This window comes from Mustela nivalis (assembly GCF_964662115.1).
Source record: "Mustela nivalis genome assembly, chromosome: 8".
In the NCBI taxonomy this organism is placed as follows: domain Eukaryota; kingdom Metazoa; phylum Chordata; class Mammalia; order Carnivora; family Mustelidae; genus Mustela; species Mustela nivalis.
This window is the reverse complement of record NC_139027.1, coordinates 23,546,068-23,570,714: the sequence shown is the minus strand read 5'-3', so window position 1 is coordinate 23,570,714 and position 24,647 is coordinate 23,546,068. Positions and strand designations below refer to the sequence as shown.

Genomic DNA, 24,647 nt, shown 5'->3' with positions numbered 1-24,647 from the left:
GGCTGGTCCTCTGTGGTCCCATCTGAGGTGGCTGGGCTCTACCCAGAACTTTTAGAGGGAATCCCAGGGCTGCCCGTGCTGGGGCAGTGGGAATGCTCAGCTAAGCTGCTGGGGAAACTTGGGGCAGACTTGCCAAGGCCCGGGTCCCAGCAGGGCAGGTCTCTGGCAGCTCCCCTGCTCACTGGAGACCTTTGAGAAGGAGTAGGATGACAGAGCCCCTGGATATAGGACACTCTGTACAGGTAACAGGCTGTTTACCTCCTCCTTGCCCACAGCTCTGAGCCAGTGCCTGTCCTTTCTCTGTCTGGGGACCAGATCTATCTAGAAAATGATGGAGAGTCCCAAGCTTATTTCTGGTGTTCTTGTCAGGCTATTTCTCTTAGAGAAAAGCCAGAGTGTTCCAGAGTAGCAGAGCAGCTGGCATGCCTAGTTGGAGTCAGACACAGGAGTTTGGAGGAGTGAGGGAATTAGCTTCTCTCCCAGAAACCCCTGAGCTGTATCTGGAAAGGGTCCCCATGAGGGCTCCCCCACACTCTCCCAGTGTGCCCCCTCCTTTTCCTTTGACCCTCAGGGTAATTGGTTCTATAGGATGAGATACCCGTGAACCTTTGTTCTCCTTCCCCACCATACTTGGCTCCCGGATGTGCCTGCCCTTCCTTCCCATAGCCGGGGACCCCCCTCCAGACAGGCTCACCTGGGCACAGATGCGGTTTCCCTTTCCTTGTTCTAGATTCTGGCCAAGAGTGAGCCTCGGATGCATGGGCCTTGGGAACATCGATTCCCTCTGGAGGGCTCCTACGGGGAGGCGATTGGGGAGCCAGGGTTAGAACAGTGGCTGTGCTCCGCCATGAGCGGTCCCCACCCCCACCCCCAGCCCCAGCATCTCCCCTCCACAGAAGTAGAGGAGGCTGAGAGCAATTCAGTGCCGAGAGGCCCTGAGTGGGATGTTCATCACTGCCTGGGTTCGTGTCTTAATTACTTAAGAAGCAGAGCTGGGTATTACGGAGCAACTATGCGTTTCTGACCCAGTACCAGCCAAACCAGCAAAATTGGATGCATTCCTGGCTTGCAGGTTCCGAGTGGAAAAGAAATATTCCCTTTCTCTGGATCTATTTTTTCTAGATGTTCAAGTCATCATTTGTTTGGGGATAAAACTTGACATGTCAGTGCTCTTTAACCAGGAGTTCCGTCCTCCTGAGGACATGAACACTGGGCCACACAGACATCCCTGGCATTGCCCCTTAAGACTGCGTAATTTTCAACAAAGTAGCATAAATGTTTCATGGAAGTAGCATAAATGCTCAACAGCAAGGACACGGTTAAATAAATTCTGATACAGCTTTATGGGGGAGATGACATCCAATGAAAGTAATGCTGTCCAAGAATTTTAATGACTGGGAATATACAAGAATCATGTGAACAGAAAAAAATGGGATTCGGAACCGTATAAGGAATTAACTGCAACTGTGAAATAGATATAACGTGAATGTGTGTGTGTGTGTGTGTGTGAGATATAAGAGAAAAAAGACCAAACCCTAACCATGAGCAGTACCTATCTGTGGATTATTTCATTATGGTTTTATTTGTCTACAAATTTGTTTACAAATAGGAGCCAACGTGAGCTCCATTTTCTCTCCGAGGGTCCCCACCTGTCTTTGTGAGTCTTGGGTTGTCCTCCCCCGCTCCGGGTCTATCTTCCCTTCCCACCTGCCAGCCCAAGAGACTTCAGGCCCAACACTTGATGTAGGAATAACCCCTTCTTACAGACGGCTCAACCGGCATCCACAACTTCACGGGATCTAATCCCCCCAGATACCTCTATTGGACACCACTCATAAAGGTTTGGCCTCACTGATCAGACCCATGGGATAGAGTGAGGGGCCCAAAGACACACAGACGAATCCCAGGTCCCGGTGTTGATACCTAGACACGCTACAAAGGCCAAACTTCTTCTGTAACACATTTATATGACTATAGCAGCGTGTTCCCCCCCTTTCAGTCTCCCAATACTCCGGGTAATCTGTTCTATGGGACAATCAGCCCAGCACCTGCAGCAAGTCAATAACATGGAGAAAACACAGGAGTGAAGAAAAGGGGTGAGTGGATCGCCAGGTTACAAGAAAATGAAGCATCAGAGTATCCCAGGCAAGGTGGGGAGACATCCTGATTAAAATAAACTGCCTTCACAGAGACACCTTTTAGCTAAATGGGGCAATCTGGTTAGACCTAGATATTAGATCATCAGGGAATCACAGCTCATTGAGGCAAATGTGACAGTGACATTGGAGTTCTCTACGAAAATTTCTCATTTTTCAGATACATTCCAAAATAACACAGTGCTGGGGATTTCTGTTAAAATATTTTAGCAAAGAGGGAAAAGGAAAAAAAAGGAAAAAGGGATAAATGAAGCAGGGTAGAACATTTTGGTGGTGGAACATATCTATTGGGTGATGGATAATGGAGGGTTTTTTGGGTTTTGTTTAACCTTTCGCTCTCTTTTTCGGGTATGTTTAAATTAGCCCTTTCGGGCACCTGGGTGGCTCAGCCGGTTAAGCATCCGCCTTTGGCTCAGGTCATGATCCCAGGGTCCTGGGTCCAACCCCACATCGGGCTCCCTGCTCAACGGGGAGTCTGCTTCTCCCTCTGGCCCTCCCCCTTCTTATGTTTTTTTTCTCTCTCTCTCTTTCTCTCTCTCAAATAAATTAAAAAGTAGTTTTTAAAAACTATATCAGTCTTGTGTTCTCAGGCACACAGTCGGGTTTGGGCCTCCAGCTGACTTCCTGCCTGAGAACCGAGTGGGGAACCACGCTAGACTCTTGAGGCTCAGGATGGCACTTCTCCAGTAGCACAGTGCTCCATATGTCCTTTCCCAAAGCTCCCGGGTCAGAGGAGTGCAGTTACAGTGTGTCCCTTGTCCTGCGGCCTCAATGGCTGTTGAATGTGCTGCTCCTCGCCAAGCTGGACGGGACGAGCGTCCAGAACTTTTCGGTGGTCCAGAGACAGCTGCTGACTCCTTTTCTCCATCCAGGCTTGACATACAAATCCGGCTTTGCTTGGGTTTACGTGGGTAAAGACCCAGGTTTGTGCAAACCAGGAGTCTAGCTACGAAGTCTCTTCCTGTTGCGGCGAGGGCCAGTGCAAGCCGGCGGGCGCCCTGTACCAGGATGAGGAGGGGGCTCTTATGCCACATCTCATGGCAATAAATGAAAGGTTCCATTCCACCCCTGGCCAGCCTTCCCGCACCTCACCAAGTAACAAACATGTATTCGGTGCAAGACCTGGAAGTGAACTTGGGAATTGGCCACTCTCCACCTTGAAGTCATAACACACGAAGGCCCAGAGAAGTGTGCTGAGCAGCCCCAAGCCGCTGGGGTGGGAATTTGTCCTTCTGGCCAGCAGCCACCTGAACACTTTCCTCTGGGGGCATTTCCCGAGATAGCCAGGAGGCAGGGCCCCCCACCCCGCACCTCGGAGACTGGAGGCTGAGGGAGGTCAGGTTCTCCACAGTTACCATAAACACTGTGACTTCAAACAGCCTAGACTGACAATCTCACAACTCTGGAGGTCTGAAATCTGAAACAAGTCTAAGAGGGACACACTCGGTGCTGGCTGGACCGGTTCCTTCTGGAGACTCTGGGGAGAATCCATTTCCTGTCGTTCCCAGCGGCCGAACAGGGCCTTCTCCTGCAGTCCTTGACTCATGGCCCCTTCATCTGTCTTTAAAGACAGCGGCAGAGCACCTTCCAATCTCTTTTTGACCTCTCCTACCAAGGTCACATCTCTTCCTCTGACTCTGACCTGCTTCTCTCCTCGAAGGACCCAGAATAATCTCCCCATCACAAGATCCTTGATTTAATCATATCTGCAAAGCCCATTTTTCCCTGCAAGGTGATACATTCACAGGCTGCAGGAAACAGGAACTGGCCATCTTCCAAGTACCATTATGCAGCTGACCATGACCTCCAATAAATCCTCATCCTGTTTCAGAAAACCAAGAACTGTTCCAATTACTCTTGACCCTGGAATAACATGGGGTTGGGGTGCTAACTTCCTGAGCTGCTGAAAATCCACAGAGAACTTTTGATTCCTTAAAAACTGAACTACGAAGAGCCCACTGATGACCAGAAGCCTTACCAGGAACAGTCGATTCACACTGTTGTATTACTTACTGTATGCTATATTCTTGTGTATTATATACTATATTCTTACAGTAAAGTAAGCTAGAGAAAAGGAAATGCTATTAAGAAAATTATAAGGAGGGGCGCCTGGATGGCTCAGTGGGTTAAAGACTCTGCTTTCGACTCAGGTCATGATCCCAGGGTCCTGGAAGTGTGCCCTGCATTGGGCTCTCTGCTCAACGGGGGACCTGCTTCCACCTCCCCCTCTGCCTGCTTCTCTGCCTACTTGTGATCGATCTCTCTCTGTATCAAATAAATGAATAAAATCTTATTTAAAAAAAGAAAGAAAGAAGATCATAAGGAAATGAAAATACATTTGCGGTACCATACTGTATTTACCGAAAAAATCCACATGTCAACAGACCCGCGCTGTTCAAGCCCACGTTGCTCAGGGGTCAGCTGCGTTGGCAACTGCACGCCCAACTAGCATTGCTACAACACTTGGAATTGTTAGAGCTCCCGCTGGGCTCTGCTTTCTTTGAAGAAAACAGAGCCCCCCAGAGCTGGACCCTGTGAGAGGCATCCCCAGTACCTCACGAACCTGCTTGACTCCCCATCCCCTGCAGTCTTGTGAGCCGGGAAGAGCCTTCCCTGGCCCAGTGCCTTGCCCTAAAGCAGGCACTCCACTGGGGGTGCGGGATAGTAGGTGGGCAACGTGCAAGAAAGCCTGGAACAAGGCCACACCCTCAGACTCAGTAATCCCTTTCCCAGAGCTACCTGAGGAAATGCAAACAGAGAATGCAGCAATGCAGTGGGCCCGGCTGCCCCTGGAGGCACCAGGGCCCGCAGGCTGAGGAGCGCAGGTGCTCTCCAGCACCACTGCCTGCTGTCGGGGAGTGCTTGCCCTGTGTGCTACAGGCCTCTGCTGGCAAAACAGAGTCACCCCAGGAGCAGAAGACGCCAGAAACCCATGGAGATGTGGATGAGGCCTCTGGTCTCAGCAGGGGAAGGGAAGTGGCAGAGCCAGAGGTGGGAAGACAGACACACACACTTTCTCTCTCTTTCTCTCCCTCCCTCTCCCCCCCCCTTACCTTCTCGTCCCCCTCCTTCCCCCTTCCTTTCACCCCTCTATTTATCATCCTAACAGGGCCCAACCCGGCTCCCCCAGCCCTAGAGTCCACATAACCTTCTAGCTCCAGGCCTACTCCAACTAGCAAGTTCCTTTTCTGTCTGGTATCTTGCCTCAGTGGCTTGCTCAAGCTTCCCCACTCAGGGGTCTGTGTGTGGGCGGCCCACCGGTCTCTGGCCGCGGTCTGTGCGGCGCGTCGCGCTGCTCACGGAGCACTGGACTTGCTCTCCGTGGGTGGGGGAGGGGGCTGCCACAGCGGCTGGTTACAAATTCAGACTCCAGGGCCCCGCCTCCCCAGCCACCAAGTTGTCCCTGCTGGAGAGTGAGGTTTGGAGAAGCAGATGACAAAGAATCTTCCTAAAAGTTTCTTCTGCACTCTAAAGTTTGAGAAACCCACGGAGGAGAGGGGGTCTTCTTTTCCCCCCGGTATGTGTTCAAACCTGGGCTGTCTCAGGCATCCACACTCCTTGGAGGAGGTGTTCATCTCTTGCTGTTTCCCCAGCGTCATGGCCCCGGGCTGCTCCCCCTCGAATGGGTTGACATCTGAAGGCTGGACCTCCAAGCTGCTGCCCTCACGCTCTCAGTGTCTGGCCAAGTGGCTGCCTGTTGGCCTCCTGGGGGCAAAGGGCATCTGAATCAGGCTGGAGAAAAAAGATCAAGTGAGAGCCCTACTCGAGTAGGAGGCTCTCAGTGCATGTGGGAGCTGTCAGGGGCCCCCATGTCAGGACAGCAGTGGCCTCCATGGGACACAAAGCCAGAAGAGGTCACTTCTGGGTTGAGCCAGGATCCCATAGTGATAGCCTCAGTCCCCTGGGAACAGGAGGAAGAACCGGGAGAGGCACGATGGATGTGCCCGAAGCCCGAAGCTGCACGGGGCTACACAGATGTAGAGATCCCCCGCAGGAGTGTGAACGGGCTAAGAAATCGGGTGTTTTGCAGATTCCCACACCCAATTCCATCCATGGGGATCAGATGTCGGCAACGTGCTAGGCACAGATGAGAGGGACTCCAGGCCTCATCCTCTGAGGGGTGACCCCCACATGTGCAACCACAGACTCCCCGACTCGTTCTGTCCCCATTATATAGAGGAAACAGGCCCAACAGAGGAGTTGGAAGTACAAGCCCAAAAGTCAGAGGTGGAGGGCCAGGAAAGGGCCACCCGTGAGCACTAGCGTGGGCCCAGCCCAGAAGGGGCATCTAAATGGCGCTCTGAAGAGACAGGAGGTGGCAAAGAAGGACACTGGGAGGGGCATGCAGGAGGCAGGGCAAGAATGACAGGCCACCTGGGGACCCTGGTGTTCACTGAAGGACAGTTAGAGAGAGGCCCGGGGAAGGGCCTGCTACGTCTTTTGTGAGCTCCACGCCAAATAAAGCTGCAGGGCCCCTGTTGGGTCAGAGAAGTCATGCTCCCCTTCCCATGGTCTGCTGGCTCTCACCTCCTACCAGGGACCCTGTGACCCGCAGGGATTTCAGTATGTGCACCAGAATGCACTTGTCCCTCCAACAAAAAGGGGCAGAACGTTCTGGCCAAGGTGTCAATGCCAGCCCTGAAGGGGGACAGTTACTGACCCCACCCTGAGATGTCATGAGAAGGGGGTCCCCATCCTGACCCTCCCCATGCCTGTATCTAGGTTCCTGAGTCTGTTTCAAGCGACCTAGGAGCCACCCCGGGCAGAAGACAGCAGTGGCTGCAGGACAGGGGTGGGGAGGGTCAGGCCACATAAGGACTAGAGCCCCAGGGCTCAGAGAAGAGAGTGAGATCAAGCTCCACTGTCCTGTCAGACCTCACTTAAGAAAGACAAAATAGCTAAGAATTTCAGGCAGAAACTGCGTGAGCATAGAATCTCAGAACAGGGCCCTTGGGAGCCATGGAGGCCTGTAGTGCTGGCAGGGCTCGCAGGTGCACGAAGCCAGCCCTGCCCACGAGGCCTCACCTGCAGCCCTCTCCTCCATCCTACGGACCTTCCTCCCCAGCTTCTGGAAGGTACCACCGAACAGCATCAACATCCACTGGAGAGGAAACTGAAGAAATGAAACCAGACACCATTGCAGACATGCACAGAGGAGGCAGAGTGGTGGGGGGCGGGGGGTGCGCAGGACAGAGAACACAGGCCACAGGTGACTGCCGCCGAAACGAGAAAAGTGTTCTTTGTATTTTTTATTCAATACCTTCTGTGCGGACGAAATGATGTCCTGTTGCTCTTGTTGTTGTTTTTCCAACAAAACTCTATTTCGATTTTCTGCAGACTGTCCTCTGACATTCAAAATGGCACCAGTCACATAAAAAACAAATTTGAGGATGCCTGTAAGTAAACGATTTTGGGGAGCTGCGCTAATGTTTTTGTTGGTGAATTTTTTTTTTTATCATCCTAAACAAGACTACAGACGAGAATATAAAACTTGAGATGCTTTCTTACTTCTAAACATCAACTTAAAAAATAAAGGCACTTTTTTTTTCTAAAGCTGCCTACATTGACAAAGTCCTATTTTCATTTTGTTGTTTAGAAAAGCCTGGTCAGGGGTGCCTGGGTGGTTCAGTTGGTTGGGCAACTGCCTTTGGCTCGGGTCATGATCCTGGAGTCCTGGGATCGAGTCCCACATCTGGCTTCCTGCTCAGCAGGGAGTCTGCTTCTCCCGCTGACTTCTCTCCTCTCATGCTCTCTCCCTCTCATTCTCTCTCTCTCTCTCTCTCTCAAATAAACAATAAAAAAAAAAAAAAGAAAAGAAAAGCCTGGTCATTGGTTCTTACAGCAGCCCTGTGAGCTTTGGGGCAGGGAACCAAGGGTATGAGAGCCTGTGATACTGTGGTCATTGATCCTAAAAGTGCACCCACAGGCCTCGTTCTGGGACCTAACCTCTCTGATCCTCAGTTTCCTTGTCTGTGAAATGGGAAAACTGAGTATCTCATATGTCATTGGGCATCTCATTCCATGGGATGATGTGAGCTCTAGTATAATGGCTGGCGCAGAGCAGATGTTCAGATAGTGGGTCTTTGTTTCTTAGTTTCAGGGGTAGAATTTAATGCTTCATCAGTCACATGTAACATCCAGTGCTCATTCCATCAGGTGCCCTCCTGAATGCCTATCCCCCAATGACCTCTTCCCCTGCCCCACCCACAACCCCTCCAGCAGCCCTGTTTGTTTCCTAGAGTTGACTGTCTCTTAGGGTTTGCCTCACTGTTTTTATCTTATTTTTCCTTCCCTTCCCCTTCATCTGTTTTGTTTCTTAAATTCCACATATGGGTGAAATCATATGGTATTTGTCTTTTATCTGATTGACTTATTTTGCTCAGCATAATACCCCCATTCCATCCACGTCATTGCAAATGGGAAGATTTCATTCTTTTTGATGGCTGAGTAATATTCCATTATATATACTGCACCACATCTTCCTTATCTATTCATCTGCTGATGGGCATCTGGGCTCTTTCCAGAGTTTGGCCCTTGTGGACATTGCTGCTATAAACACTGGGGGGGCAGGTCACCATGTTTGTATCCTTGAGAAATACCTACTAGTGCAATTGCTGGGCCATAGGGAGTGAGCGCTATTTTTTATTTTTTGAGGAACCTCCACACTGTTTTCCAGAGTGGCTGTACCAGTTCATATTCCCACCAACAGTGTTAAGAGAGTTCCCCTTTCTCCACAACCTCACCAATATCTGTTGTTTCCTGAGTTGTTCATTTTAGCCATTCTGACTGGTGTGAGGTGGTATTTCACTGGGGCGAAGACATGAACAGACATTTCCCATAGAAGACATCCAAGTGGCCGACAGACACAGGAAAAAAAATGTTCAACATCACTCATCTCTCAGGGAAATACAAAATGGTGGGTCTTTCGGTTCTCATTAAGTTCTTTAAATTCTCCCCTAAAGGCCACACAAGTGGTATGCCCATCCCTGTGCTACCATAGGGCAACGGGAGATGGTGAGTAGAAGTGTCAGGAGTCCCAGAAGGCTGCCCCATGAGGAACCAGGCTGCCTGCACTTGGCCATGCCCTCAGTCACTGGCACCACCAGCCTCAACTTGCCTATTTAGGCCACCAACTGCCTTAAAAATTCACACCACCTCTGAATACCTTAGTCCACAGTGTGGTATTTTTTTTCCTGTCACCTCTTTAACACTCTGATAATTATGTGCCTGCTTCACCTAAACTCTGCTGACTCCACAAAAAGCCCGTGCAGTCTTCTGAGATAGAAGGTGCCGTGCTGAGAAATAACGTCACTCTCACCTTAAAATCTGTGGATTTGAAGGTGTCTCCCACCTATACCCAACATGGGAATCAACCAAATACCTAAAAACTGTCACAAGACACTGAGACTCCAGGGGGGTGATCAACCAGAGGACAGGCTCACAGAGGGAACATCTGTCCCCACAGAATTACACAAAAGTAATTTTTCAGGATGAATTTCTTGATCCCCGCCCTCCTTTGGAATACGTTACTCTTCTGCTTTCTATGGAAAATAACATTTAAATTAAATTCAATTAAAAAGGAAAGACGGTGGTCTGGGGCAGGTGTTAATGTCCCCATTTCACACGTGGGGACAGAGAGAGGTTTAGGATCCCACAGCTCATAAGAGTGGGTTCATCTTCAGATTCTAAGCTGACGATTAAGAAACCCATGTGAAGTGTTTAGCCCAATAGCTCCATCACTGATAAGGAGGAGGGGAAAATGGGGGGTGGGGGAGAACCGGACAATTCCCTCCGGCCACAGCTGCCTCCTTCCTTCCATCGGGTTTCACCGTCTTCAAGACAGGGGCCCCTGGGACATTTCCCCTTCCTCATCTCTGGGTCCCTCTTCGCGGTGCAGCCCACAGCCCTGACCCTCTTACCTTGGTAGGGTGTTCTGCCACCATCCGGGCACTTTGATTGCAGGATATTGACAAACAGATCCGAGCTCCTGTTTCTGGGGAAGTATACAGTGGTAAGTGCTCGTGCTACCGAGAGCGCCCCCTGCTGACCCCTCCTCAAACAAGATTCCTGAAACGCACCTTGCTGTTTCCAAGGTAAGGAGCTCCAGATTGCGGCCAGCATTTCTTCTTCCTTTGCATATGGACATCTCTTTCCCTGCACCTGGCACTCAGGGTAATCCCACTCAACGGCCACTGTTCACAGGAGACAGTTTGGTGAAGAAAAGGGAGAGTAAGAGAGGCATTCTTCGCTTTACCAAGAGATGACCAAGAGCATCTCTCTCCTTTATTTAAAATAGACTCTAAGTTTGCAGTTTTGACTTTGCAGCAAAACTGAGCGGAAAGTACAGAGAGTTCCTGTATATCCCTACCTGCACTCACAAATAACTTGCCCCATATTAACACGCGCTCCAGATGGGACGTTCATTAAAATCAGTGAGGCTACAGGAGACATCATAATCACGCAAGGTCCATGGTTGACTTCAGGGTTCACGCTTAGTGTTGGATATTCTGTGGGTTTGGACAAATGTGTGATTACGTATTTCCAGCCTTGTGGTATCACACAGAGTATTTCCACTACCCTAAAGATCTTCTGTGCTCTGCCTACTCAGCCTCCCCTCCCCTCCAGTCCCTGACACCGCTGATCTTTTTACTGTCTCTTTAAGTTTGCCTTTTCCAGAATATCGCGCAGTCGGAGTCACACAATATACTTTTCAGATTGGCTTCTTTCACTCAGTAATATGCATTTAAATTTCCTTCATGTCTTTTCAAGGTTTGATAGCTCATTTCTTTTTTTGTTTTAAGATTTTATTTGAGAGAGAGAGAGTGAGAGAGAGTGAGCACAAGGCGGGGGGGTGGCAAGGGGGAGAGGGAGAAGCAGGCTTCCCACAGAGCAGGCAGCCCCATGTGGAGCTCAATCCCCAGACCCTGGGATCATGACCTGAGCAGAAGGCAGCTGCTCAACCGACTGGGCCACCCAAGTGCCCCCACTAGCTCATTTCTTTTTATCAGTGAAAAATATTCCATTGTCCAGATATACCACAGTTCCCTGATCCAGTCACCCACTGAAGGGCATCATTTTGGCAATTATGGACAAAGCTGCTGCACACATCCTTAAATAGGAAAAACCCAGCTTTTCTCTCATTTCCTCCCCCCCCACACACACACTGTGTCTTTATATTGTGTCTCCTTCACCTTCAAGGAGGACACTTCACTTCTGACGCTTGTCGTCATGAAGAGTAGAGAAGGTTTTCCCCACATGAAGCCACCATGCATGACACCAGGCAGGTGTCCTACAATTTAACTCCTTTCTAACACCATCTACCTCGGATAGTGTCCGATCCCACAGGGCTCAGTCCCACAAGACTGTTTCCATCTCACTTTGAATACTGATTAAAAAGAGTAGGTCCCCAGTTACTCACAGCTTCTGTCCAGTTTGGCTACACAGCTGAGATTTGCATGACTTCCTCTTCAGGTCTGAGTAATTTGCTAGCGCGGCTACAGAACCCATGGAAACACTTGACACTGATCAGTTTCTCAGAAAATGTGATGAACAGCCAGATGAAGAGATGGGTAGGGCAAAATCTGGGAGCATCCCAAACACAGGAGCTCCTGTCCCTGTGGATCTGGAGTGTGTTATTCCTCCAGCGGATGTGTATTCACTTATCTTGAAGCTCTTCAACCCTAAAACATATTGGGATCATACGTAGGCGTGATGGATCAGTAACTCCATTCTCTGCCCTCTCCCTTCTCAAGGGCTGCAAATTCCAGGCTTCTAATCATGGCTTGTGACCCACTCTCCCCAGGAGCCATCCAGGACCTTCAAGAGAACAGAAACACTCCTATCATCCAGGGATCTATCAGGTTTTCAGAAGCCCAGTGTCAGGAACCTGGATCAAAGACCAAATGTTATATTGAACAAAAGATGTTACTCATGCCGTTATCATCCAGAGAATTTCAAGGGTTCTAGGAGTTCTAGGTCAGGAATGCAGGGGGTGGGAGGCAGAGACCAATATGCATTTCTGTGCAGGTTTTTCTGTGGCCCTAAGTTTTCTAGACACCTCATTTTTAAGAAGGTATAAAACAGAGGGAGAAAAAGGGTGTTTCCGATATTGTGGGTGAATTGGAGGAGATTTCATAACTTGTGATACCTCTTTTTCTTCTTTTTTTTTTTTAAAGATTTTATTTGTCAGAGAGAGAGAGAGAACACATGTAGGGGAAGTGGCAGGCAGAGAGAGAAGGCTTCCTGCTGAGCAAGGAGCCCGATGGAGAGCTCGATGCCACTGGGATCATGACACAAGCTGAAGGCAGACTTACCCGACTGAGCCATCCAGGCGTCCCTGTGATACTTGAGACCAGAATCACCTTTTACAACCAACAACTGGGAAAGATGACATAGGATTTCTTCCTCTAAAAGGCTTTCCCTGAACTTCCCTCCTGCTACCTTCAGAAGCTCTAGAAACCTCCCGCTTTTTTTCAGCAGGATCACAGCTTCTGAAGCTCTCATGAGCTATGAACTTACAACATTCTGTCTTCCACCTGCACATGGTGAGGGCTTGGGCACAGAGGACTGTGCCTTATTCATCTTTGGGTCCTTGGATCCTAGCGATTACTCAAAAAACATTTCATAGGCGGCATACAGAAAGGAAGGAATTCTGTCTTCCTTCTCCTCTAGAAGCTGAATGAATCCAAATTTTCATCTATATCTAGAGCTGAATCAGTTTGTTTTTTAAAATTTTTTTTTGAAAAGTTTTATTTATTTGACACAGAGAGAGATCACAGTAGGCACAGTAGGCAGAGAGACAGGTGGGGGGAGGGGGGGAAGCAGGCTCCTTGCTGAGCAGAGAGCCTGATGCGGTGCTCTGTCCCAGGAGCCTGGGATCATGATCTGAGCCAGAGGCAGAGGCCCAGCCCACTGAACCATCCTGGGGCCCCTGGATCCTTGGATTTTTTAATCTGTAAACTAGCAGCCTCTTACCTGCTGTGAGGATTAAACCAGGTAATTCAGGGAAGGCACCCAGCTTTCTGATCCCTTGGCTGAACTCTGAGAAAGAGAATGGACCAGGCTGGGCAGCAGGCTTGAAGCTCCTCACCCCTCTTCACCTCACAGCGTCACGCGCAGTGAGGCTGTCCAATCCTCCATCTTTTCAGCTGCAGTGAACTGACAGTAGTGGCTGGCGTGTTGGAGAATGCTGCTGCTGCTGGCTAAGGTTTGTCCCTCTCTGACGTCAGGAACAGTGTCACTCTTCCCCTAAAGAGTGATGCGCTAGGAAGACTGGGCTCAAGCTGATGAGAGAGGAGATAGGTTTGAGATACAAGACCCCGGTTCTATTCCTGAGTTGGGGATGTGCTCTGTGACTTTGGAAATTGCATATCCCAATGGAAAAAAAAATACCACCCTCTATGAAGCAAGTCATTAATAAAAAGGAATGAGCTTTTTTGTTTGTTTTTGTTTTTACAAGCCCTTTGAATAATGGGCCAAAAGAGTTAATTAAGCACATACTGACTCAGAGGTGCCTGTGAGCACCTCTTTAAAAAAAAAAAAAACAAAACTAGGATCCAGTGTGTTGACTTGCCCAAGATCATCCAACTTGTAAGTAACAAAAAGCAGATTTTACCCCAAATTGAACAAATTCCAACCCATGTGTGTTGCGTCCTGTGGGTCTTAACAACATCGTAGCACAAACGTAGAAATATATCCTTCTGCAGCTCTGGAAGGTGTAAGTCTGAAATTAAGCAGGGCCATCCCCCTCTGAGGCTCTGAGGAAGAATCCTTCCCTGCCTCTTCTAGCTTCTGGTGGTTGCCAGTAAACCTTGGTGCTCCTTGGTTTACTGATACATCAATCTAGTCCATGCCTCCGTCTTCCCTTGGCCTTCTCCCCTGTGTCTGTATCTCGGTGCCCGAATGACCCTCTTCTTACAAGGACACCAGTCACGTAGGGTTTGGAGACCACCCATCCTGTATGACCTCATCTTGACTTGGTTACATCTGCCAAGACTCTGTGGCTAAATAAGGTCACATTCGCAGGTTCCAGAGGCTGAGATTTGGACCTAACTTTGGAGGGATACAAATCAACCCATAGTGCCACGTCTCCTGCATTATATCAGCTGCCTCATACGAAAGATGACTAAAATGGCAAATGCTTCGCTTTCAGGTGTCATTTGCTCTCAGTTCTTCTTGAAGACTTCCTAGGACAGTGGAAAGAAACAAACTGGTTCCTGAGCTGGGGGCTGGAATCCCAATTCTGCCCTACCCTGGGCCTCTGCTTCTTCAGATCTAGAAGATGGAAGTTAGACTAGCTAAGGAGTAAGGTCTCATCAGAGTCTGCTGGAATGGGCTGCCAAGACAATAATGACAAAATCTTACGTAGCACCTCTTTCTGTCCCAATTATTGCTAGTTTCAACCCATTCAATAAATATCTTCTTAGCATCTCTATATACCCATCTCTAATTCTATGATATTTTCCATAATTAGAAACGTTCCTTTGAGCAGTGATTGTGCCTAGAACCTAGTATGAGCTCAGGAAATGCTTGTTAAATAAACAGTGCAACAGAATGGTAGGAAAGCAGGAGAGAGAGCATGAGAATGTTGGGTGACGTGGACAGGCTCCCCGAGAGTGTATAGGTTTATGCCCTGTTTCCCCGAAAGGAGATTAAGCCTCTGGTGCAGAGTCTTTGTCTGTTCTTTGTGGGGCTGGGCTCAGGGCTAGTGACTGCAGAGATGTAATACATAACTGAATTCCTGCCTCCTTATTCATTTTCACATAAACACACGCACGTGATCACATCGTCCTTGTTGGCGGTTTGTTGCGATTTGCTTTTCCTCCACCCTCTTCAGGCCCCGCTACCGCTCCAAATCCTTCCGGGGGGACGATACTAACAACCTGGTGTGTTTCTTTCCATACATGTGGACTCACATACAGGCACAAGGACATAAGTACTCGTGTACAGAAATGGGGAAGTTGTCTATATGATAGGATCGTATTTTAGATACTTGAAGAGCTAAAGCATCTTGCCCGTAGAAATCCACCCAGGTGCCCTGCTGTAACTCGAACTGATACTTTTCATGGGATGCACATAGTTTCGTAGCGTAGGGGTACGACAAGTTATTTAGCCCTTCCCCAGCAGACGGACAGTATTTAACTTCCTGATCCCTTGTTATTCAGAAAGAGAGCTGCTGAGCATGCTCTGATCTTACTGCCAAATTACACTGTCTCATTTACCGCTTTCCTCCTCCCCACCCCGCCAGGAGTCCGCAGGAGCCGGCCGGGTACTCGGAGTTCTGCCTTCTCCCACTGAATCTGAATCCACATAGTTCTATTTCATCTTAATGGGATCTGAGGCTTTTTAAAAATGGAATCCAGACATTCTGGGCTGTTTCCAAAAGAGATGCCTTTTTGCTTAATGGCATCCACCCCACTAATCCTGTCTGAAATGTAATCAACACATCAGACCAGAGAAGAAAATGCTGCTTCTTGAAGGGAAATGGAATGATCTGCGTACAATCAAACACACCTCCTGTTGGTCGGGTGCCCTGAAGTAAGGGAGGGGGGCAGCAGAACCAGACCGGGAGCTGGCCTTCTGAGCTGCAGCCACTCTGCCCGGGAGTCCTTCCCAGAACCTCCAATCTTCAGCTGCATCAAGAGAGTAACAACTGGGGCACATGGGTGGCTCAGTCGGTTAAGCGTCTGCCTTAGGCTCAGGTCATGATCCCAGGGCCTGAGATCAAGCCCTACATCAGGCTTCTTGCTCACCTGGGGGTCTGCTTCTCCCTTTCCCCCTGCCCCTGACCCTGCTCTTGCTCTCTCTCTTAAATAAATAAAATCTTTTTTTAAAAAAGAGATCACAAGTAGGCAGAGAGGCAGGCAGAGAGAGAGGAGGGGAAGCAGGCTCCCCGCTGAGCAGAAAGCCCGATGAGGGACTCGATCCCATGGCCCTGGGACCATGACCCGAGCCGAAGGCAGAGGCCTTGACCCACTGAGCCACCCAGGTGCCCCTAAATAAAATCTTTAAAAAAAAAAAAAAAGGAGAGAGAATAACAACCAAGTTGCTTGATTGTTGAAAACTTTAAATTGCAAAACATAGCCATATGAATAAAAGTGTATAAAACGGGGATGCCTGAGTGGCTCAGTCAGTTAAGCCGATGCCTTCAGCTCAGGTCATGATCCCAGGGTGCTGGAATCGAGTCCTGCATCAGGGTCCTTGCTCGGCAGGGAGCCTGCTTCTCTCTCTGCCTCTGCCTGCCACTGCCTACTTATATGAGCGCTCTCTCTCTCTGACAAATAAATTAATTAATTTTTTTTAAAGTGTGCAAGACATAAATGTTATAATGAGCTTAATAAATTATTTTTTAAAGGATTTTATTTATTTATTTGACAGAGAGAGAGATCACAAGTAGACAGAGAGGCAGGCAGAGAGAGAGAGGGAAGCAGGCTTCCTGCTGAGCAGAGAGCCCAATGCAAGGCTCCATTCCAGGACTCTGAGATCATGACCTGAGCCGAAGGCAGCGGCTTAACCCACTGAGCCACCCAGGCGCCCCGAGCTTAATAAATTATTATGTGGTCATCTGTGTGACTACTTCCAGGTCAAGAAACAGAATATTACCTGCGTTCCAGGAGCCTCCCCCTGCCCTTCCCCGATTACAACCCCTTACTACCTCCCCAGAATCACCTCCTTGCATTAAAATAATAATAACCTTTTGCTCAATAATCTTTTTTTAATTTGACCCTTTCTTACCAAGTTATAACATACATATAGTAAAATGCACAAAGCTTGCTGAACTGTTGCACATGAATAAACCTGTGTAATCACTACCTAACTCAAGAGCATTTCCGGTGTCCCAGCAGACTCCTTTATGCCCATTGTCAGCCAATACTCACCAAGGGCTGCCACTATTCTCGCCTCTACCACTTCACGTAAGTTTTACCTGCTCTTTAACTTGGCATAAATGGAAGCCTATTTTAGAGTCTGTTTTCTCTCCTACAGTCAATAATACCTGAGATTTACCCATGTTGTTGCATGTAACAGTAGTTGGTTTGTTTTATTGTGATGTAATATTTCATTGTATAAATATGTCCCCTAATATTTCTCCGTTCTACTGATAAACAGTGCGTTGTTTCCAGTTTTTAAGGATAAATAAATATGAGTAAATCTTCTATGCACATTCCTTTTCCCTTCCCCCCCCTCCCTCCCTCCTCTCCCTCCCCACCTCCTCCTCCTCCAGTTTAAATAACAGAATTAATATTTTCTCACAGCTCTGTAGGCTGAGTGCAAGATCAAGGTGTCATCAGGATTGGTTTCTGATAAGCGTTCTCTTCCTGGTTTACAGATGGCTCGTTGTCTCTTCGCTAAGTCCTTACATGGTCTTTCCTGTGTGTGTGCCGGGTCTCTTCCCCTTCTTGTAAGAACATTAGTCCTATCGAATTAGGTTCCGCCCCTAAGACTTCATGTAACCTTTATTACCCTCCACCCACTTTTTCTTTTTCTTCTTTTTTTTTTCCTATGCTCATTCTTATGCATGTCTTTTTGGGACGAATGTAGTTGTTTCTCTTGGGTCTGGGGTACCCAGTAATGTAACTGCTGGGTGACAGAGTCGGAATATAGCTGGCTCTTGTAGAACTTCCAGATGATGTCCAAGTAGTTATACCAAAGTGTACTCCCACTGCTGATTTAGGAGAGTTCCAGTTGTTCCAATTCTTTCCAGCACTTGGTATTTTCAGTCTTGCTAAGTTTTGCCATTCTGGTGGGTATGTAGTGATACCTTGTTATAATATAAATTTGCCTTTATAATATATATTAATATGTATAATTAATATATATTAATATATGATATATCATAATATAATATGTATATTAAGCTGATGCCTTCGGCTCAGGTCATGATCCCAGGGTGCTGGAATCGAATCCTGCATCAGGCTCCTTGCTTGGCAGGGAGCCTGCTTCTCTCTCTGCCTCTGCCTGCCACTCTGCCTGCTTATATGCACGCTCTCTCTCTCTGACAAATAAATAAATTAATTAATTTTTTTAAAAGTGTGTAAGACATAAATGGTCTAATGAGCTTAATAAATTATTATGTATAAATATATATATTTATAATATATAATATATATGTATTTATATATTATATATACACAATATATTATTATAATATGTTAATATTTAATAATATACATTAATAAATACATTAATAATTACATATTAAATAAATAAATGTATAAATTACATTAATAAATACATAATATTTAATAATAACATTAATAATGTTAATATTATAATAATATACATTATATTATATATACATATTATGTTTATATGTCATATATTAATAAATGATTATGATATACATATTATATGATTATAATATACATATTATATATTATATTATATATTATATAACCTTAGAGATATTATATTATATAATATATAAATATTATATAATATATACAAATATATATTATAAAGGCAAATTTATAAATTTATATTATATATAATATATAAATATATATATTATATAAATATAATATGCATATTATGATATATCATATATAAATATAATATGTATAATATAATATATATTATTATAATATTAACATATTATAACAATATATTATAATATATAATATATAATAATATGTTATAGTAATATAATATGTAATAATATATGTATAAATTTGAATTTTCTCTTTGTAGCATTGAATATTACCATGTATTGCTTGAAAGAACCTAAAAAACCATCTACTCCAATCCCTCCCTTTAGAAGAGAAATAAATGAAATGGACACAAAGAGGTGTGACTTGCCTAGTATCCCATAGTTAGTTGGCACTGGAACTCAGTCTAGAAGTTTAGAAGAGCTCATCTGCCCAGAGACGACCTCTAGGGAGTGCTACTTTACCACTCATTGGCCAACCCCTATCCAAGACAGCCAGCCATCTGGCTGTGTAGGGTTTTCTCTCGGCATACTGTGTATGGTTTGCTCTTCTGGCCTTTGACCCTAGAAATATCTAGCATTGTGGCTTATCTATTTATTAGCTGTGAAATTTTGTCCAACTCACTGTAATGGTTAATTTCGCATCAACTTGGAGAGGCTAGGATGTCCAGTTGTTTGGTCAACCCCCCTTCTAGACGTTGTAGTGAGACATTTTTAGATGTGATTAACATTTACAATCAACACGTTTTTAGATGTGTTCAACATTTACAAGCAGATAGTACTCCATAATGTGCACAGGCATCGTCCCATCAGCTGACGGCCTTAAAAGCCAAGACTGAGGTTTCCAGAAGAAATTCTTCTCAGTGGGACACCTGGGTGGCTCAGTGGGTTAAGTGTCTGCCTTCAGCTCAGGTCATGATCCCAGGGTCCTGGGATCGAGTTCCACATCAGGCTCCCTGCTTGGTGGGGAGTCTGCTTTTCCCTCTCCCTCTGCCTGCCACTCTGCCTACTTGTGCTCTCTCTCTCTCTGTCAAATAAATAAATAAAATCTTTTCAAAAAAAATTCTTCTTAGAACTGCAGCATAGAAATCTTGACTGAGTTTCTAGCCTACTGCCATGCTGAATTAGGCTGAAGACTGCAACATGAGCTCTTACCCCAATTTCCAACCTGCTGTCCTACCATAGGGATTTAAGATTTACTAGTTTCCACAATCACATAAGCCAATTCGTTAAAATACCTTTTCTCTCTTAAAATCTTTCTATATAGAATTTGCTTATCTATAAAATAGGATGTAATGAAACCAATCTTGAAAAGTTGACAGAAAGATCAGATACAATGCATCCAAAATCCCCAACACAGGTAGACCTGGGTGGTTCAGTCGGTCAAGTATCCGGTTCTTGATCTCAGTTCAAGTCTCTGTCTCAGTGTTTTGAATTCAAGCCCCACGTTGGGCTCCACCCTAGGCGTGGAGTTTACTTAAAAAAAAAATTCCTAACATGGATTATTAAATGGTTATTTAATAAATGGCTATTTAAATCATAAACCACCTAATTTATGTTAAATAGGTTGAAAAAGTGGTACATACCCAAGCTGAAGAAAAATTTAGTAGAACCAAAGGATATAAAATGAAAAATCTCTCTCTCTCTCTCAACCCAGAGAAAACTACTGGCAATGGTTACTTATATTTCTTCTAGAAATTTTCTATGCAAAAACCTGCACCAATGTAAGAATGCTATACCAACAGCCTTAGTTTTAGTTAAAAATATGTAACGTATGTAAAATATGTAACACGTATCAGACTGTCTCCAGATGGTCCAGACACTAAGCAGTGGCCTGACCAAATAAATAAATAAATAAAAATAAAAATCCCCAACTGAAAGTTAAAAATAAACTCAAGCTCATAATTGCATTGTTTAACCAGATGCAAGGTTTGTCTTAGAAAATCTTCCTTTTGGGGTGCCTGGGTGGCTCAGTGGGTTAAAGCCTCTGCCTTGGGCTCAGGTCATGGTCCCAGGGTCCTGGGATCAAGCCCCGCATCGGGCTCTCTGCTCAGCGTGAGCCTGCTTCCCCCACTCTCTCTGTCTGCCTCTCTGTCTCCTTGTGATTTCTATCTCTCAAATAAATAAATAAATCTTTAAAAAAAAAAAAAAAAAGAAAATCTTCCTTTTCTCTCACCTTTACTGGGCTCTCAGACCTGAGCTATTCTGCATTTAAAAACTTCCAGCGTGAGTCCAGGTCTCTTCTCTCACATGAGAAAAGCTGTATCATCTAAGTTAATTCTCATGCAAACCCTACCAGATGGGTGTCCTCATTCACATTTTATAGATGAGAGAAATAAAGCTTAAACAGGCTAAGAAGCTGTGCGGGTTAAGGCACTTCCAATTTAAATAGCTAGTATATTCCAGAGGCCAGGATCAGATGCTAATAGGTTTTGTTCAGTCCCCCTTCCCCTCCGTGGACTTTAGGGACCTTCTCAAAGAAACAGCCAATGTCTAATGATGCTTCCTGTGAAGTGTCCCCATTTACAGGCTAAAACTTCCCTTCCTCATATCATGATCTTCTTAGGACCATATTCAATTTCTCTATGGGAATTCTGTGGGTACGACATGCTGGAGCCCAAGTGAGTCCCTCTTACCTCCTTCCCACTTCCTAGTGTTGCAGGATTTCCCTCCTCCTTCAGTGCCCACAGTTCTGGGTCATGCCACTTCAGAGAATGAAGAGGTAGACCAGACAAAGTGTGGTGGGCAGCAAAGCAAAGTTTATATAGCACTAGTACAGAGCTCCCGAAGAGGAAGGGGACATTGCTGTGGGCATTTCTAAGTTTAGGGTTTTTTATGAGATTGTTGGTGGCTATTTTAATCTGATTAGCCCTCTCTGTGCCTGTCACCCAATCAGGTTTTTATTCACGTGCTCTTCTCCCTATCAGGTAGGTGCTCACATGGGAAAAGATGGAGGGCTCCTTCCAGATTGGTGTCAAATCCTTTTTGGGGTGGTTTCCTCTTAGGGTGGGAGCGCCCCTTGTCTCTGCCAGCCTGTCTCCCAACTACCCTTCATTACCAGGCCGGGGACGGAATGGCACCATGAGAGCCAAACTTAATGACATTTTCAACCCCTACCCCCTGTACATGTCAACATCTTAGTTATGGTGAAGAAAAGGGAATGTGGGGAGAAACAGCTTTTAAATGCTTCTATTTGTCATCACCCATGTAACTGTGAGGCCTACGATAGGTTTTGTTTTGTTTTTTAAGATTCATTCATTCGAGGGGCGCCTGGGTGGCTCAGTGGTTTGAGCCGCTGCCTTCGGCTCAGGTCATGATCTCAGGGTCCTGGGATCGGGTTCCGCATCGGGCTCTCTGCTCGGCGGGGAGCCTGCTTCCCTCTCTCTCTCTCTCTGCCTGCCTCTCCATCTACTTGTGATTTCTCTCTGTCAAATAAATAAATAAAATCTTAAAAAAAAAAAAAAGATTCATTCATTCGAGAGAGAGAGTGAAAGCATGCAGAGAGGGGCAATGGAAAGAGAGAGAGAGAGGGAGGGAGGATCCCAAGCAGACTGCACCGAGCACAGAGCCCAATGCGGGGCCCGATCTCACAACCATGAGACCATGATCCCAGCCAAAACCAGGAGCTGGGATGCCTAACCAACTGCACCACCCAAGTGCCCTGCCGAGCCCACGGTAGTTTTTAAATAGGTCCACAGCAAATGGAGCCTAATCCTTCCTTCACATATGGGTTAGTGACTTGCTTCTAATCAATGCAATATGGCGACTTCTGAAGATGGCGCATATAAAGGATACCGTGTCTGCTTGGCTCTCTCTCTTTCTCAGGACCCTTGTCCTTGGTACTAGCCGCCATATTGTGAGGAAGGCCAGGCCACGTGGAGAGGCCATGTGTCAGTTTTCTGGCCTTTGGCTATAGTCAGCATCAAGAGTTAGCAGCTACCCACACGAGGGGAGGAGCCTCCTGATATGAGCCATCCCCACAGTACCCAGTCTGAACTTTGGAGCCACAGAAACAGTGAGAGATAATAAATTATTATTGTCTGAAGCTCCTAGTTATTGGGCTAATCTGTTACTCAGCCATTGATACCTAATACAGAGGCATTGCCAATACCCTGGGTTTGGGGGGTTACCTCATTCACACGAACACGTCAGAGGGTGAACGGCTAGAATACAGCACCCTCATTTATTGACTCTCCTGCCACATGGGAAGCAAATTAGAGACTCCTACCTGTTGCCGGAGAGTCTTGGGCCTGGGAACCTGCTTGTCTACACCCAGGGGACCTGGAAAAGCAGAGATCTGTCCTTAGAGGGTGGGTCCTGGCTCAGACGGAGGCCTGCCTGGACTTCTCAGATCGGAGCTCCACTGGTCAGTCCTGTGTCTGGGGCTGGCAGCTAGCGTTGCATTTCTTTCTTCTCCGCCCACTGGCACTCACATCCAAAGGTACCCCAGGGAAAGGAAACAGTAAGGGCCGATGCACCGTGGTTTACTAATTTTTAGCTGCATGTCACTGCAGCAGGAACTCAGTGAGAGCATGCATGGATCCCCATGCCTTGTTCTTTGGGTAGGAGGCAGAAAGCACACTGCAATGATTTCAGGAATCATCAACATTCCCCCAGGCCCTGCTGTAAGGTTATAAATTCAACATATCCATCCCCAGCTGCTATCCGCCATGCTGCACGCTCATTTCAGAGCACCGAGGGCAAGCTGCCCAGAAATGCCCTCCTGCCAAGTCCCTTTTGGGTGGGGCCTTGAAAATGCTCACACAGGCGCATCTCCGTGTTCACCCTTGGGCTGTTTCTGCAGCCCGCTCCAAGCCCTTCCAGAACCTTTTCCCTGCCCCCCAGCACAGAGCTCGCTGCAGATCTTTCCAGGGGAAAATAGTCTGCTCTGGTGTTTCCCAGATGTTCAGGCCCCAAGGCAGCACTTGGGGGGGGGGGGGGGAGCGGCAGCAGCTTGCTGGTCCTGAACCAGCCTTGCTCTGATTCCGAAAGGGAGTCTCAGAGACTTCCTCAATTTAGTGACTCACACGATCGCTCTCCACTCGGAACACGCAGTTCTGAACCGTGCCGTCTCCCAGAAATTGTAACTCTAGCCTCAGCCTCGTCTCTACAGTATCCTTTTGGCTTTGCCGTGGTGTTCCAGGAAACCTGCTCCGGCCGGACGTTTACCCCTCCCCAGGAGAGGTGGGTGGGTGGCGGGTATGAAAATGCATTTCGGACTCCATCCAGGGGCATGCTTTTAATTCCAGATGCGACTGGGCACTGCCCTCCAGTTCCAAAATCTGGCCTGGCAAGCCCCACCCAGACCTACACCACTCGCAACCCCCCTCCCCCCACGCAGGGTGCGGGATGAGAGCCACCGACCCATTAAAGACATACAGGTATCCCCGCTTGTTGAAAGTCCGCCCTCCGCCGCTTCACGTTTAGGAAGGACCTACACTGGCACCTGTTTTCGCTAACCGAAAGAAATCAGAAGTGAATTTTCACTTTTAAGGAAAAAAAGGCGAAAAGCGAGAGCCTCTAGGGTTGGGTGGCGCCCCCAAGCGCCATCTCTGGGAACTGCACTCAGCATCGAGGCCTCAAACCACTACAGCTTTGACTTACTCTGTGCTTCCATGAGCATGAGCCAGATGTGTCCTAAGATATCAGAAGAGCCTGAAAGAGGTTATTTTGGGGAGTGTGGAAATGATCAAAAATTTTTCTATATAGATTAATGGGGATTGCTTCTTTGCTGGATGTCATTTCAGGTTTCATAGAAACACTCTACTTTCAGAGAGCGAGAAACAGGTCCAGTGTATTGTTCTGTTTCATTTAATTTAATGGCTGCATCATGTACCAAGGATGTACCATAATTTGTTTAACTAACCCCCTATTAAAGAACATTAAGGTAATTATTATTGTTATTAGACGAGCAGCTGAACCTTGGAAACACACTCTTAAATGCTTTCCCTCTGAGGAAAATGAAGAAGCTGTTTCTTCTCAAGCTGGCTGTGCCCTTGGAGATAATTATGCCCCAGCCTGAGACTCCTGCCGCCCTCAGAGGCTGTTCCTGATGGGAGTGGGCCACT

The 24,647-nt window shown here is 46.9% G+C and overlaps 1 protein-coding gene and 1 long non-coding RNA gene across 3 annotated transcripts in view; one reads left to right on the top strand and one right to left on the bottom strand.

Moving 5' to 3' along the window:
• LOC309871789 (glucokinase regulatory protein-like) overlaps positions 1–24,647 on the top strand; it is a 61,674-nt gene that overhangs the window by 16,985 nt on the left and 20,042 nt on the right. The gene's annotated exons all lie outside the window — the stretch shown is intronic.
• LOC309871833 lies at positions 11,618–24,158 on the bottom strand. Its single transcript, XR_014315513.1, has 3 exons — positions 23,607–24,158; positions 22,808–22,860; positions 11,618–11,836 (listed from the first exon to the last, which is right to left on the bottom strand). It is a non-coding gene; the product is annotated as an uncharacterized lncRNA (long non-coding RNA).